Source organism: Beta vulgaris, chromosome 5 (assembly GCF_026745355.1).
Source record: "Beta vulgaris subsp. vulgaris cultivar EL10 chromosome 5, EL10.2, whole genome shotgun sequence".
NCBI classification, from domain to species: Eukaryota; Viridiplantae; Streptophyta; class Magnoliopsida; order Caryophyllales; family Amaranthaceae; genus Beta; species Beta vulgaris.
Genome location: NC_079206.1, coordinates 45,820,712 through 45,834,864, shown reverse-complemented (window position 1 = coordinate 45,834,864; position 14,153 = coordinate 45,820,712). Strand labels below are relative to the sequence as shown.

Sequence of the window (14,153 nt, the reverse complement as noted above, 5' to 3'; positions counted from 1 at the left end):
TCCGGTCTATCGAAAAAGGTTGAAGGAATGGCTATTTTAAAGACTAGAGTAGGCACTAAAACTACCTTTACTGGTTTCTTCATAGTAGAAAATGGTACCATTTTAATGCCATACTAGGAAGGGATTGGTTACATCATAATTATGCTATTCCATCATCACTCCATCAGATTTTAATTCTATGGAATGGTGACGCCTTTGAAATGGTATAAGCAGATGAGGAAGTTTGCCTAATCATCTCCTGATTCTGTTTTTATCAGGGACTCTCTAAAGTCAGTTCCCACCATCAGGATTGAGGTTGCTCTACAACTTAAGTCACAAACTCACCAAGAGACTCAAGTGCAATTCTCACTCAAGAAATTGAAGACGTCTCAGAAGTTGAAGATATTCAAATAAAATATAAATTTATTCAACAGGCGTCAAGTTATGGTTGATAAGTGCCTATTTATACATATTTTTACCCTCTAATATAATACTTTTAGTGTCGTCTGGTGAGTTATATGAGTTAAATAATATACTTTTAGAATATTTCGGTTTAATCACTTGTAATTATTTTTAGTGTTTAAAAGATGAATTTGTGTCTATATTAATTATTTAGTAATAACCTATCTGAATAGAGTTCGGAAAATGCACTAAATTCGAGTATTACTAATTCTGCAGGGCTGATATAGTATTTTGGTCATATCTCACTCATATGGTATCAAAACGAGACGATTCAAGTGGCTACGGAAAGCTGAGATCGAGACCTACAACTTTTAAGAAGAAAGCAAGAGCTAATTCAGCTGTTTACTTGGTCGAAATTATGTTGCACACAAGCAGTCCATATTGATACAATTGTATTGAGTTGAATATTAATGGCCCACATGTATCACTTGTACTAACTAGCTTCCAGTCCCAACATGTACACACCACCAGCAAATCAAGAAGGACAAAAAGCCCAAGTATTCATGACAAAAGAAGAGAGGAGTCAAAGGAGGAAAAGGGGTTCCTATGACCCTAAGTTTAACGCACGAAAATAAAAGAAAAAGTGGGCTTTTGATTAAAAAGCCACAAAAAGAAACCCATCCAAAGAAGAATAAAGGGAGGAGGCGGCAGTAAGAAAGGGGGACGGAAAAAGCTGAAGGAGACGAACTATGGAGCAGCGACGAAACAGAGTGATGGTGGCGAAATTTCAGTCCGAAATTCATCCCCTCATGAGTTTTCTCTACTCTCTTCTATCTATTTTCTTTGTTTTCATGTCTAATTTAGAGTAGTTTACATTAGTAGGAACATGTAATTGACTATTTGATATATGGGTTTATGAGATTGCGTTTTTGTTTGTGTTATAAACGATTAGTTTCTTTTGGGTATTTATACAAGGTTTATCATTTGGCTTTTGATTCATGTTTATTGATTTAGTTTGATCACCTAAATTATTTCATGTTTCCATTGCTAGATTAATTGTAATTTTAATTAGGTTGCAGCTTTCTGGTCTAATTATAATTGCTAGAATCTTGTGTAATAACTGAATTCTATTAATTGCAGCTTACAGGTTAATTTGGGTTCAGTTGTTTGGTGTTTCTAATGCTGTCAAGTTTGATAATTTGATACATGCTTTCATGGTTGGATTAATTTAGCTTGATTAGGATTAAATTTGCGTGCTTTCACGGGATTTAACGAGTACGAAAGATAAAACTAGTAATCTACTTGCTTTCAATGGGTTATATAGTTAACCAATCTATCCTAGGCTAGTCGAATGGATCAATGATTATACCCTATATCTATAGAAAATTACATGTCTCCTATTAGTTTCTTAGTTATATTTTAAAACCGAATTTATTTCATGCAATTTATATTTTTAATTTTAGTTTAATAGTTTTAGTATAATTCTGATATTTGAACCCCCCCAATTTTTAGAATAGTAGTTTTATATATAATTAAATAATCAGTTTAAGATAATAATGCAGTCTCTGTGGGTTCGACCCTTACTTTCCCTATCTATTTGTTAGAGTTAGTGAGTGATTTATAAATTTAATTTTGTTGCGAAAACGACGCGCATCAATGGTCAATCACTAGCTCTAACTAGTTTGTAGAGTTCGGCTTTATTTTTCTAGGTATATCATGTTTGTAGACCAGGAAGAATATTGTAATCGGTTTACCCCTATTGTTGATCAAGTTATGAAAGATTTAGTTTTTAAAAGATATCAAGAAGATTTTCTCATAAATTCTAGTACATGTTGCTTAATATACATGAATCTCAATCTTTAGAAGAAGAAGATGACAATTTATGGGCTAAAAGTGACGATATAAAATAGGAAGTTCATGATCCACTAGAAGAATTAAATTTAGGGGATAACGAAAATCCACGTTTTACTTACACAAGTAAGTTTCTCACTAGTCAAGAAAAACATGAAATCATTGAAATTCTAAAAGAATTTAAAGATTCTTTGGCTTGGCAGCTGCATGAAATGCCTGGTATTGATATGACAATAATAGAACATATATTACCTACTAAAGAAGGATATAAGCCTGTGGCCCAAAGTCCTAGAAGACTGGCGCCATAACTTACAGAACCTATACAAGAGGAGATAAACAAACTCCGATCCTTAAGGCAAAGTTCAGAAGGCCTTGCCAATATGCTGACTGGATTTCTAATATAGTATCGGTAGTTAAGAAAAATGGCAAGATAAGAATATGCATTGACTTTAGGAATTCAAATAAAGCCACACCTAAAGATCAATATCATATGCCTGTAGCTGATCTTCTAATAGATGCAGCATCAAGATATGAATATATATCTTCAATGGATGGATATGCAGGATATCACCAATTAAGGATTGCACAAGAAGACTGTAATAAAACAACTTTTATATATCCAAAGTCATTAGGTTTGTTTGAATCTGTAGCCATGTCATTTGGTTTAAAAAATGTTGGCGCCACACATCAATGAGCGATGGATGCAATCTTTAAAGATATGATTGGTAAGTTTATGGAAGCTTATGTGGATGACATCCTCGTAAAATCAAATGATTTTCTAAGACATAAAGAACATTTGGTTAAGTCATTCTCAAGAATGAGAGAGTATGGCCTAAAATGAATCCACTTAAGTGTGCATTTGGAGTTAAGGCTAGTAACTTTTTTAGATTTCTCATCCATAAAAACAGAATGGAAATTGACCAAAATAAAGCAAAAACAGTATTGGCAGCTAAGCCACCTTCTTACAAGAAAGAACTACAAAGGTTCCTTGGACATGTCAATTATATATGTGAGAAGATTCATGGCCAATCTAGCTGGAAAAACTAAAAAGTTTTCACCCCTATTGAGATTAAAACATGAATCAGAATTTAAAAGGAATGAGGAGCATCAAAAGGCTTTTGATCAAATCAAACAAGATTTGGCAAATCCTCCCGTATTGATCCCTCCAAGGCAAAACGGAAAACCATTAAGGTTTGTATCTATCAGCCTGTGAAGATTCCATTGGAAGTCTCCTTACTCAAGAAAATGAGAAAGGACATGAGCAGGCCATTTTCTATCTAAGTAGAATCCTGCGTGATACAGAGCGAAGGTATACCATGAAAGGGAAAAAGGGTGTTTGTGCTTATATGATGCATCCATCAAGCTCATACACTATTTTATGGTCTTCATAGTGGAAGTAGTATCTCCAACAGGTGTCATAAAATATATGATATCCTAACCTTTCATAAAAGGTAGGTTAAGTAAGTGGAGTCTACATCTACTGCAATTTGACTTAGTATATGTGCCTCAAAAGACAGTAAAAGGTCAAGCTCTAGATGACTTCTTAGCAACCCATCCTTGCTCTGAATTTGGGATTATTGATGAGGACATCCTTCCATGGGTATCGTAATTCTTTGATGGATCTAATACCAGAGAGACAACAGGAGCTGGAATATATATTCTATCTCCTGATGGGATTCCAACCAACTTAGCAGTAACCCTAAAGGGTTCATGCACTAATAATAGAGCAGAATACGAAGCTCTATTAATTGGGTTGGAATTATTATTAGAATTAGGGGCTAAAAAAGCCAAGATATATGGAGATTCTCAGCTGGTCATTTATCAAATGACTGATGAATTTAAATGTATATCATCTGTGTCACAGGAATACAACAAGAAAGCACAAGAATTGTCCAAATAATTTAAGAAGATTACTTTCATGCATATTCCTAAAGAAGAAAATGGAATAGCAGATCAGTTATCCCAAGTAGCTTCTGCAAGAGAAGAGATACCTTCACCTAATGAAGATGTTATTCTTCAGGAAAAGATCCTGGATCCTCTTAATGAAACTGATAAAGAGATTTTAGAAAACATATTGGAAGTCTATAGATCGAGTTTCAATGCTAAGAGAGGATGAGGATTGGAGAAATGAAATTATTAAATATCTCCAGAATCTAACTGGGATGAAAGTGCCGAATAGGGTTAAAATGGCTGCAACTAAGTTCTGCATACAATTCGGTGAGTTACACAGAAAGGATCCAAAAGGATTACTTTTGAAATGTGTAGATGCTGGAGAAGCTTTAACTCTTATGGCAGAGATTCATCAAGGACTATGTGGTGCCCATCAAAATGGTCTAAAAACGAGATGGATGTTGCATGAACATGGTTATTATTGGCCTACTATGAGAAAGGATTGCATCGATTATGCAAAAGGCTGCAAGAGATGTCAAAAGTTTGGACCCATCAGTAGGGCGCCAGCGTCAGAACTAAAGTACATCCTTAAACTTTGGCCATTTAGAGGATGGCAGTAGATGCCATAGGGGAAATCAATCCAGCATCTTCTAAGAAGCATTCATACATCCTAGTAGTGACTGATGATTTTACTCAATGGGTTGAGGCTCAGGCTTTCACCAAGATCAATACATAGGTTGTGATAAATTTCTTGGAGAAAAAATCTCTACAAGGTTTGGGATTCCAGAAACCATAATTTTTTATCAAGCCAGAGTGTTCTAAAACCCCCGATTTATTGGATTATCTTACTCAATTTGGGATTACTAAGTTGCATTCAACACCTTACTATGCTCAAGAAAATGGTCAAGTTGAGGCTACTGATAAGATCATTGTGAAAGAGATCTCAAAGATGGTAGATAATAATCCTAGGAAGTGGGATGAATTGTTGCTATATGCTCTACGGGCCTATAAGACTTATAAAAGAGAAGCAAAATGAGTTACTCCTTTCAATTTAGTTTACGGGCACACTACAGTAACCCATGCTGAAGTGAATGTAAGGTCATATAGGATAGCCTAACAAATGGGATTATCAGGAGATGACTATTCATAGGCAATGAACAATGAAATAATGGATGCTCTAAAAGTCAAGGAAGAAGCATTAGCAAAAATGAAAATAAAAAATAAAAGGTTGCTAGGGCCTACATAAAACAAGTAGGGCCTAAAGAATTTTAAGAAAATGATAAGGTCTGGAAGATGTTTCTACCAGAAGTAGCTTATAATGACTCCTAGCTAGGGAAATGGTCACCCAAGCGGCAAGGTCCTTTTATCATTCATAAGAAAATGTCTGGAAATGCATACTTATTAAAAGATATAGATGGTAATGTAAAAGATAGAGCCTTAAATGGAAAATTTCTCAAAAAATACCATCCATCTATATGGGAACAACATGACCCTGTGTTTCAACAAAGACATGCAGAATTGTTTCAAACATCCAGGGATTACTAAGGTTACATAATCATTAAAAATTATTGTTATATATCTTAAACGTTCCAACATTGTCTAATAGCTGAACTAAGATTTTTAATGACTGGCCAAGCATTACAAAGTTTCTCCCTTTGGAGGATCAAGTTTTGCTATACAGCCATTTCTTTGAACATCTCTTGCCTTAAATTAGCAAGCTTGGTGCATCCCTGGTCCAACTTTCTCTTTTCAACATCAATGGATCTTTGGAGTGGGGACTTCTCATTAATAATGTTGATTTCCTCTATGTTAATCTTAGCCAAGCAATTCTATAAGGATTGCCTCTCTTCAGAAAGAGACTTGAACTGTTGATCATAAGAATTTAAAGAATCTTGGGTCTATGCAGTGAAGCTTCTAAAGATTTAGCTTGAGCTTCCAAAGAAGCCTCCTTTTCTTGGAGTTTATGAGCTGAAAACTTAAGAGATTAAACTCCTATGTCAGCATTACGTTGCTGAAGAAGGAGAGTTTCCTTCACGTAATCAAGACAAGGTATCCAATACTCAAAGCCTTGTGATATTAAGGATTCCAAAATCTGCTTAAGAGCTTGTTTAAAAGCCTGATCATGATGATTTTCTGAGAGAGCAAGGCAGAGGTTCCATATCTTGTCTTCTTGTTTAATGTGCTTAGAATGTTCATCATTGGGACTATTAGCAGCATTGCTAGAAGCATGTTGGTCCTTCACAATAATGGACACATTCACATTTACCTCTTTTCCTCCATCAGACCCTTTAATCATACTTGCTTCTTGATTGCTTCCCTCTGCATCATAAAACGAAGAAGCCAAGCTAGCAAGATAGTGAAGTCTGGTTTTTTGAGGATATAGATTCATATAGAGGAAGTCTAAAATGAATTCACAAGGGAAAGAGGGCAAACGAGTCTCAGAAGAGGATTGTGAAGCTGACACTAGTAGAATAAATGCTATTTGCTGCGGTAATATTGCTGCGGTTTTACCTATACGCAGCAATATAACACGCAAAAAGAAAATAAAAAATAGAAATTGACAATATTGCTGCGGTTCCCGCCAAAAACCGCAGCAATATTGTCTAACGGATACTTTTTAAAATAAAGTGGGGCCTTGAACAACAAATATTGCTGCGGTTTCCACGTAGGACCGCAGCAATATATTAAAATAATTATTATTTTAATATATTGCTGCGGTTCCTTATGAAAACCGCAGCAATATTGTCATTAGGGTTTAATAAACCTAAGGCGCGTTTCCCCTCTTAGTTCACTTTCAATATTGTCTAACACAATATCTCACTTGCTTCCTCGGCCGTTTCATTTCTCACCCTCTCCTTCCTCTCACCTTCTCCTTCCTCTCACCTTCGTTTCCTCTCACCTTCCTTTCACCAAAAAAAAACATCAATCCATGGGAACTCTCAGTCCACAACCACAAACCTCACCTTCACAATTCAAGCTTTTCCCCGTCTCCAACGTCTCCATTTACGTAAAAGAACGTTCGTACAGTCAAAGGCAAATGGTATGTTCGAGATTACCAGTATTCGATACTTTCCACCAACGTCTCCAACATCTCTCGTCGTTACTTGTCGGGAACCGCAAACGTTCCAATGCAACCTTTTCCCCGTCGATGTGGTTCTGATCTAATTTCGTCGTTACTTGTCGGGAACCGCAAATGCAAACGCAGCAATTCAAGGTCGGAAATTCGAAATTAAGGTGAACTGATTTCTTCAATTTGCTGTTTTTGTTTTGCAATTTATTCTGATCTAATTTCGACGAGGTTTGGCTGATGATTTTGTTGGATTCTCTCTCAGTTCATCTTCACCCTTCTCATTTCCTCGTCCTTTCTTCGTCGGCCGTCGACGTGGTTCGAACTAGAGCACCGGTGGTTCGATTACCAGATTCGCGCACATCAAATCATCATCAACCACGAACACAACGACAATAAACAATAGGATTGTGGATTTTTAGTTTTTTTAGATCTAATATTTGATTTTTTTTTTCCGCTGTTTCTCGCAAGCAGATCTGAATTTCAGTTTCTTATTTATTTTTTTTATTATAATTTTTGTAATTAGTAAGTTATAATGTTGTTTTTTTATATATTAATGAGATTTATGTTGTTTTTATTTTTAGATTAATTGCATGGTTTTAATCTTTCAAATTTAATTTTGAAATGCAAAAAAACTTTTTATTATAATTTTTGTAATTAGTAAGTTATAATGTTGTTTTTTTATATATTAATGAGATTTATGTTGTTTTTATTTTTAGATTAATTGCATGGTTTTAATCTTTCAAATTTAATTTTGAAATGCAAAAAAAAAAAAAAAAAAAATTTTTTTTTGTCATATAAGGACATATTGCTGCGGTTTTGGCCTAAAAGCCGCAGCAATATACTCTTTTAAATTGATAACACATAATAATATTGCTGCGGTTTGGCCTAAAAACCGCAGCAATATTTGTAGATATTGCTGCGGTTTAAAACCGCAGCAATATTATTAATACCTATTGCTGCCCTCTTAATTGCTGCGCGCCCAAAACCGCAGCAATAGGGCACTTTTTAACCGCAACAAATAGCATTTATTCTACTAGTGTGATGATGGACCCTTTGACATAGGGTGTTCAAAAGTTCAAAGTTACTCCTCAAAGGTGCAACATCTAAAGGAATTACACTAGATGGGACCTCACCTCTAATATTAGAGGGGTTTTCTATAACGATCGTTAGAGTAGTAGGAGAGTCTTGAAATTCAACATTAAAGGGAATTGAATCCAAAGGATCTTCATTAACCTGAAAGGATATGCCTTCTTCAGTAGATTCCATGCTAGGGTGCGTAGTCTCTGTCAACTGGGGGGCTCCTTGTCCTTTTAAAGTAGGGATAGCCTCTAACTCCAACTGGGGGCAACATTGCTTGGCGTAGAGATGATAGGCTTATCAACAGGCATAATGATTAGCTCATTAAAAGAGCCACCCTTTATATCTAGTCCTGGATCAACTGTTGTGGGAACATCTGCAGAAGGTTGATTGATAAAGTTGAGATTTTAAGGCTTTCTAACATTAAGATTTGTCGGTCTTTCAAAAGATGGATCACCAAGATCCTCAGACTTTGTCAAACTAGAAGGACCTACAATGAAAAACAGGTTAATGAGAGAATGAAACTTCATGAAAAAGAGTATAAGAAGGCATCTACACCTGCTTTAACTCCATGAATTTTAATTTTTGGGAAGATTTAGGATATGGTCTTTGCATTATTCTCATTAGACGAAATGTCATAATGCTGGACCTCAGAAGATGCTTCTAATTTAGGACGTTTCCTAATATAGGAATGCCTCAAGGATTTAGGAGCTGAAAGAAAGCTGTTATCTCTCTTCTTGGAGGCCTTCTGAACAAATTCATATTGCTCCACTAGTTCTAGGGATGGAGTGCTCTTAAAGATAGGAAGATAATTGTAGTCTCTTTTCCTTGAAGCTCTCTTGAAAGGATCAATTTGCTCCATTGGTCCCATGGTTTGGATGTCCTCTATAGTCTGTAAATCCTCATAAGAAATTCCTTAATCATTGGCAGCATCATCTTCATCTTCTGAAGGAACATGCTCAAGAATTCTTTGGCCCACAATGTTCCAGTAGAGTCTGCCATATCTAGAGTCCATTTGCATTCCCTAAGGGACTTTTAATTTCCTTTTGCCAGCTTTTGCTAAAAAGTAATGAAAGGTAAAAATAAATCAGGTAAGATTTACTCCTCTTGAAAGCTATAAATAACTAAAGAAGTAGATCACTTACAACCTAAAAAGAGTTGATCTTCAAAATGTGCTATAGCATCAGCACATTGTTAATCATTTGGGAAAACATGATCCCACCATGTCTGGAAGCCTTGAATAGTTCTGGTAACCCCATCTCTAAGGAGTAATGGACATAAGGGTGAAACTAAGAGTGTTGCTTCGAAGGGCTTTACCCTTCTCAAAATGCCCCATTGACATCCAAGGATCATTGCGGGTCAGGAACTAAGATATAGCTAATAATTGGAGTAATCCAAATTATCTAGCTACCAGTTGTGGGTTGTAAACTTCAAAACCAAAGTACTCAGGTTCAGCTGCTATTAAATCCCTGGACCTAAGAACACTACTCAAAAAGTTTCCACTCCCTAGGGAACTAGAGTGAATGTTTACGGACTAAAGCCAAGTAAGCACTGCATAAAGGCGCCAAGGGTCTTGTTCAGCAGTTTCAGCTTGCTTACCTGGAAATATATTTCAGGTGTCAGGGTGGCTAGAAAAAACCAAGAAATGTGAGAAAAGCAATCTTATATGCCACACCTCATATAGAGATATGAGATTAAAACTAACTTCACCACACTACTACATAATTGACCTTAAGTAACACATTTAGGTAACACTTTTCAAATTGTAGATTTTCTATATATTAAGTAACACTTTTGTAACACATTGTCCATTTGTAACATTTAAGGTAACACTTTTATAACATGTAACATATTATAGTAACACTTATGAAATGGTAACACTATAAACTTTGTAATAGGTAACACTTCTGAAATAGTAACACTAGGATTTTTTAAATAGGTAACACCTCTAAAATACTAACACTAAAAACTGTAAAACAGGGACTTTAAAATTTTCTTTTAATTAATTAGCTTTTAAATATTTGTTGTAGGTTAATAAAAATTAGAAAAAAATAATACTAAGTCAAACATCTATTAGTCATTGGCAGTTTTGGCGCAATTCTTTGAGTCCACGACAGTCGAAAAATTAGAGGACAAAATTGAAAGAACCGCCCCAATTCCATTGCGGCCTTCCATTCCCTTCCAATTTCTTCTCCAATTCCATTAATCCCCTTCATTTCCGATTTCACCCACCCCGACTCTCTGCTAGGTCGACTAATCTAGGGTTTCTGATATTGAGATTGGCGCACAAAACAGAGAAACGAGGGTATGAGTTCTTCGTCACGAATTGTGTCCTCAGAAGCCACCGACTAATCTTCCTAAGGCTGCTTAGTTCTTCGGCGGATCTTCACGGTGCGTGGTCGTGTCCTACATACTGTATGTCTTCTTCTTTGCTGATTTATTTTTTTTCGTTGCAAAGTTGAATGTGACACCATAATTTAGTGCTTGACAGTTGTATATCTATTCCTTGGGCTTCACTTTAGATGAACTTAATTAGTAAAAATGGTGGCTTTTTATGTTTTTCTTTCTCTCTCTGGCATTTTTCCTTATCTAAATTGCAAAAAAAAGCAGTTCGTTTGATTAAAGATTAAGCGTTTATGAAACGTTTCTTCAACAATTGCCCTTTTTCGTTACTTCTAAATTGGCAATCTAAATCCCTATACAATACATAAAATTTATTAGCAAATGAGGAGAAATTCCCAAAGTTAGAGAGAGATGAACCCCAATTTTGATTCAAAGTTCATAAGAACAATTCATCGCTTAAATCTTGAAATCAATTGCGAGATGAAAATAACAATTGGTTCCTTCATCTTTTTCCTTTACTCAGGTACCTTCTTCTTCTTAATTTATCTTCATCTTTTTTGCTCTCTTTATGATTAAACCCTTAATATTGTACTAAAGTTTGCTTTTGTTTCTATGCTAAATTTAGAATCTTTTGTGTCAGGTTAATTTTTCTTTGCACCAATGATCATTGATTACTTTATTGGGTTTTACAATTTAATGTTGGATTCACCTGAGAAACCTTAATTTAACCCTTATCCATTTTGCTTTAGTAGAAATGTGGTAATGTAGACTACATATACAGTACGAAATGTGATAATACATTGTTCTTGATTTTGAATTTTGAAGTTGCTAAATTGAGCCCTAAATGTTCTCAAAATAGTAGAAGTTAGACAACCTTATTGAAAGAAAACACGGGTCGAATATCGACACCTCGGAGAGGTCACCTTGAAGAGGATTATCTGGTGGGAACTAGATACTCCTGAGAGTAGCATCTCTTCACTTAATTATTAGAATGATGAACATTATAGTTCTAAATTCGGGGAAAATTTTGTTTGAGGAAGTGATAGAATTATTTGGACTCCTGAATTTGTGATATTTTACTTTTCTTGATGGTTATTGTTGCTGTTGGATCTTGTAAAATTAATTATAAACAAGATCACATAGAAATAGATCACACAAAGTTATATCAATGCAGAGGAACTAGAAGAGGATTAGCTAATAATATAATTTTACCCTTGTTTTTCACTTTCTAAATTGACAGACTTGGTTCCTGGCATTTGCAATCTGGTTAAAGAGAACAAAGCTTGTCAAAAGTTAGCTCCAGTTATTCCAACCTTCCTCTTTGATCTTGTCTCTCTTGCTGCTTTTACCTCCTTCCTTTTTCTTTTGTTTCTCCCACACTCTATCTGTAAAAATTTTATATAACCTCGCAAAATTCGATTAGGGTTTGTCACTGTGGAGGTTGTAGAGGACAGAACTTAGTGCAACTCTTCATTATGGGAGCTTTAGTATTGAACCAGGAGTCCTAAAGTATCTAAATATCAATGTAGTTTGGTAGTTGACATTGTAACCATGAACAAAATTGAATTGTGGAGGGAGGAAGGGAAGAAAGCCGAGGAGAGAGCATATTATGCCTCTAGTGATTTCTAAAGAAATAGTAAAAGAGCAAGTCATTTGTATTTGGCTATGGGAAGTACTTTTGCCAATTGATTACTTTGGAAATCATGCATGGTGTACGAAATGTAGTTGGCTGGGTAGAATAAAGGGGATAGGATAAAGAGGATTGCTGCAGCTTTCTGCCTGGATAGAGCGCTCTACAAAGAAAAGTAATGGAACTTGGACTGCAGTCTACGGACGAGATGGACAGATTAAGAATACTTTTAAATTGTAATAACATTACACAGTCAACATCTTTGTATGCTGTGGATATATTTGTTGTGTTAGTGTACAAAATAATCTCATTTGTTCTCGGTGTGATAGTAGTGGGGCTGATAGGCAATTCATAGCTTTTATCTTTGTGGAAACCTTATGTCATTTATTCTCATTTGTTTTCTACTTTCTGTTGCTAATTTATTTCAGTGCACCAGAATGGTGGTTATTAGCTAAGCTGCATTGCCAATGATGGATCTATTATCATTAGTATAGTATTATTAGCTTGTTTTCCACATCAAAAAATGAATCCAAAAAAGGTAATTGTTATTTGTATACCATAGCTTCACTCCTTGATTATTTATTTGAATCTTCATTTTTATTGCTTTATGTATCGGGTTACCAAGCTTGTCGATTTATCGCTTTGGTTTATGTTCAACACGAGCGGTATATTTGTGCATAACATTGAGGTCTCAATAACAATCCTGAAATTAATATGGAGGTCTCAATAACAACTAGTCTATGACAATGATAAAAGGGAAAAGTGCATAACATTGAGGTCTTAATCTAAAAAAGTGGTACTTAATTTGTGAGTTATAGTTTTTAACTAACTTGGTACATTCTTGAAATTAATATGGTTTTCCATTTTACATATTTTAGCACAAAAGATAAGTCTTGCCATGCTTAAAGACAATGCAAGTGACTCTCAAATAGGGATGGCAAGTCTAGTGAAAAGGCGTCATCCAAGCTCGAAAAATGAATATAGGAGGAATCACAAGGGAAATTTACAACACGAAGTAGAAAGCGGCCTTAATTGGATAAGGTAATTCGTAGCCTTTTCTACTTCTTAAATATAATTAACAAGCATATCTATAATATTGTTATGGAAGATTTCATCTTAATATTTTTTTATTACAGGATCAAGAGAATCAAAATGACGAATTGGAGTAGTAACACATGACATCGAGGCCGCTAAGAAAATGGACGCATATGTCGAGATGATAACAGATGGAGTACAAATATATGAATATTAGATCTAGTTTTAGATTATCATATGAATACATTCTTCTTGTTGGATGATTTTGATTTTAGATTGAACACATATTATTTTTCATTAGTTGATTATCTATGGAAGTAGCACTAATAGATGTACAAAATTCTATATTTATCATAATATAATTGTCAATTCGTATATTAATTTTAATTTATATATATGTATCTACACATATTTCCTAAGAAAGAATAATGTTACTTAATCACCCAGAAGGTGTTATTGAATATGATAAGAAAGTGTTACCTAAGAACACAAGAGATGCTACTTAAAATGGTAAAAAGTGATACGTAATGTTTAATGAAGTGTTACTATAGGTTATTGTAACACTACAACATGTTACTAATAATATGAAAAGTGTTACATAATAAATTTGGGGTAATACTTTAAAAGTGTAACAATAGGTATTAAAGTGTTACATAAACGAATCTAAAGTAACATTTGTTTAAGTGTTACTATAGGCGATCAAAAGTGTTACCTAATAGCATAGGTAACACGGGCAGATGTAACACCCAAAAAAGTGTTACCTATTATCTAATGTTACACTTTAAGTACTTTAAATAACACCTTTTGGGTGTTACTTAAAGCTAATTATGTAGTAGTGCCATAACAACTACATTCTTCAAGCTTGGAAAGGAATGA

General features: G+C 34.8%; 1 long non-coding RNA gene across 4 annotated transcripts; it reads left to right on the top strand.

Annotated features, from left to right (window-relative positions):
* Nucleotides 1–433: 433 nt before the first annotated feature.
* LOC125494069 (uncharacterized) lies at nucleotides 434–13,670 on the top strand. Of its 4 annotated transcripts, XR_007270472.2 has the most exons (4): nucleotides 434–10,684; nucleotides 12,671–12,780; nucleotides 13,121–13,283; nucleotides 13,379–13,670. It is a non-coding gene; the product is annotated as an uncharacterized LOC125494069 (long non-coding RNA). The 4 variants fall into 4 exon arrangements; XR_007270471.2 differs by having other exon boundaries at nucleotides 12,671–13,283; XR_007270470.2 differs by having other exon boundaries at nucleotides 434–12,780.
* The last annotated feature ends 483 nt before the right edge of the window (nucleotides 13,671–14,153 follow it).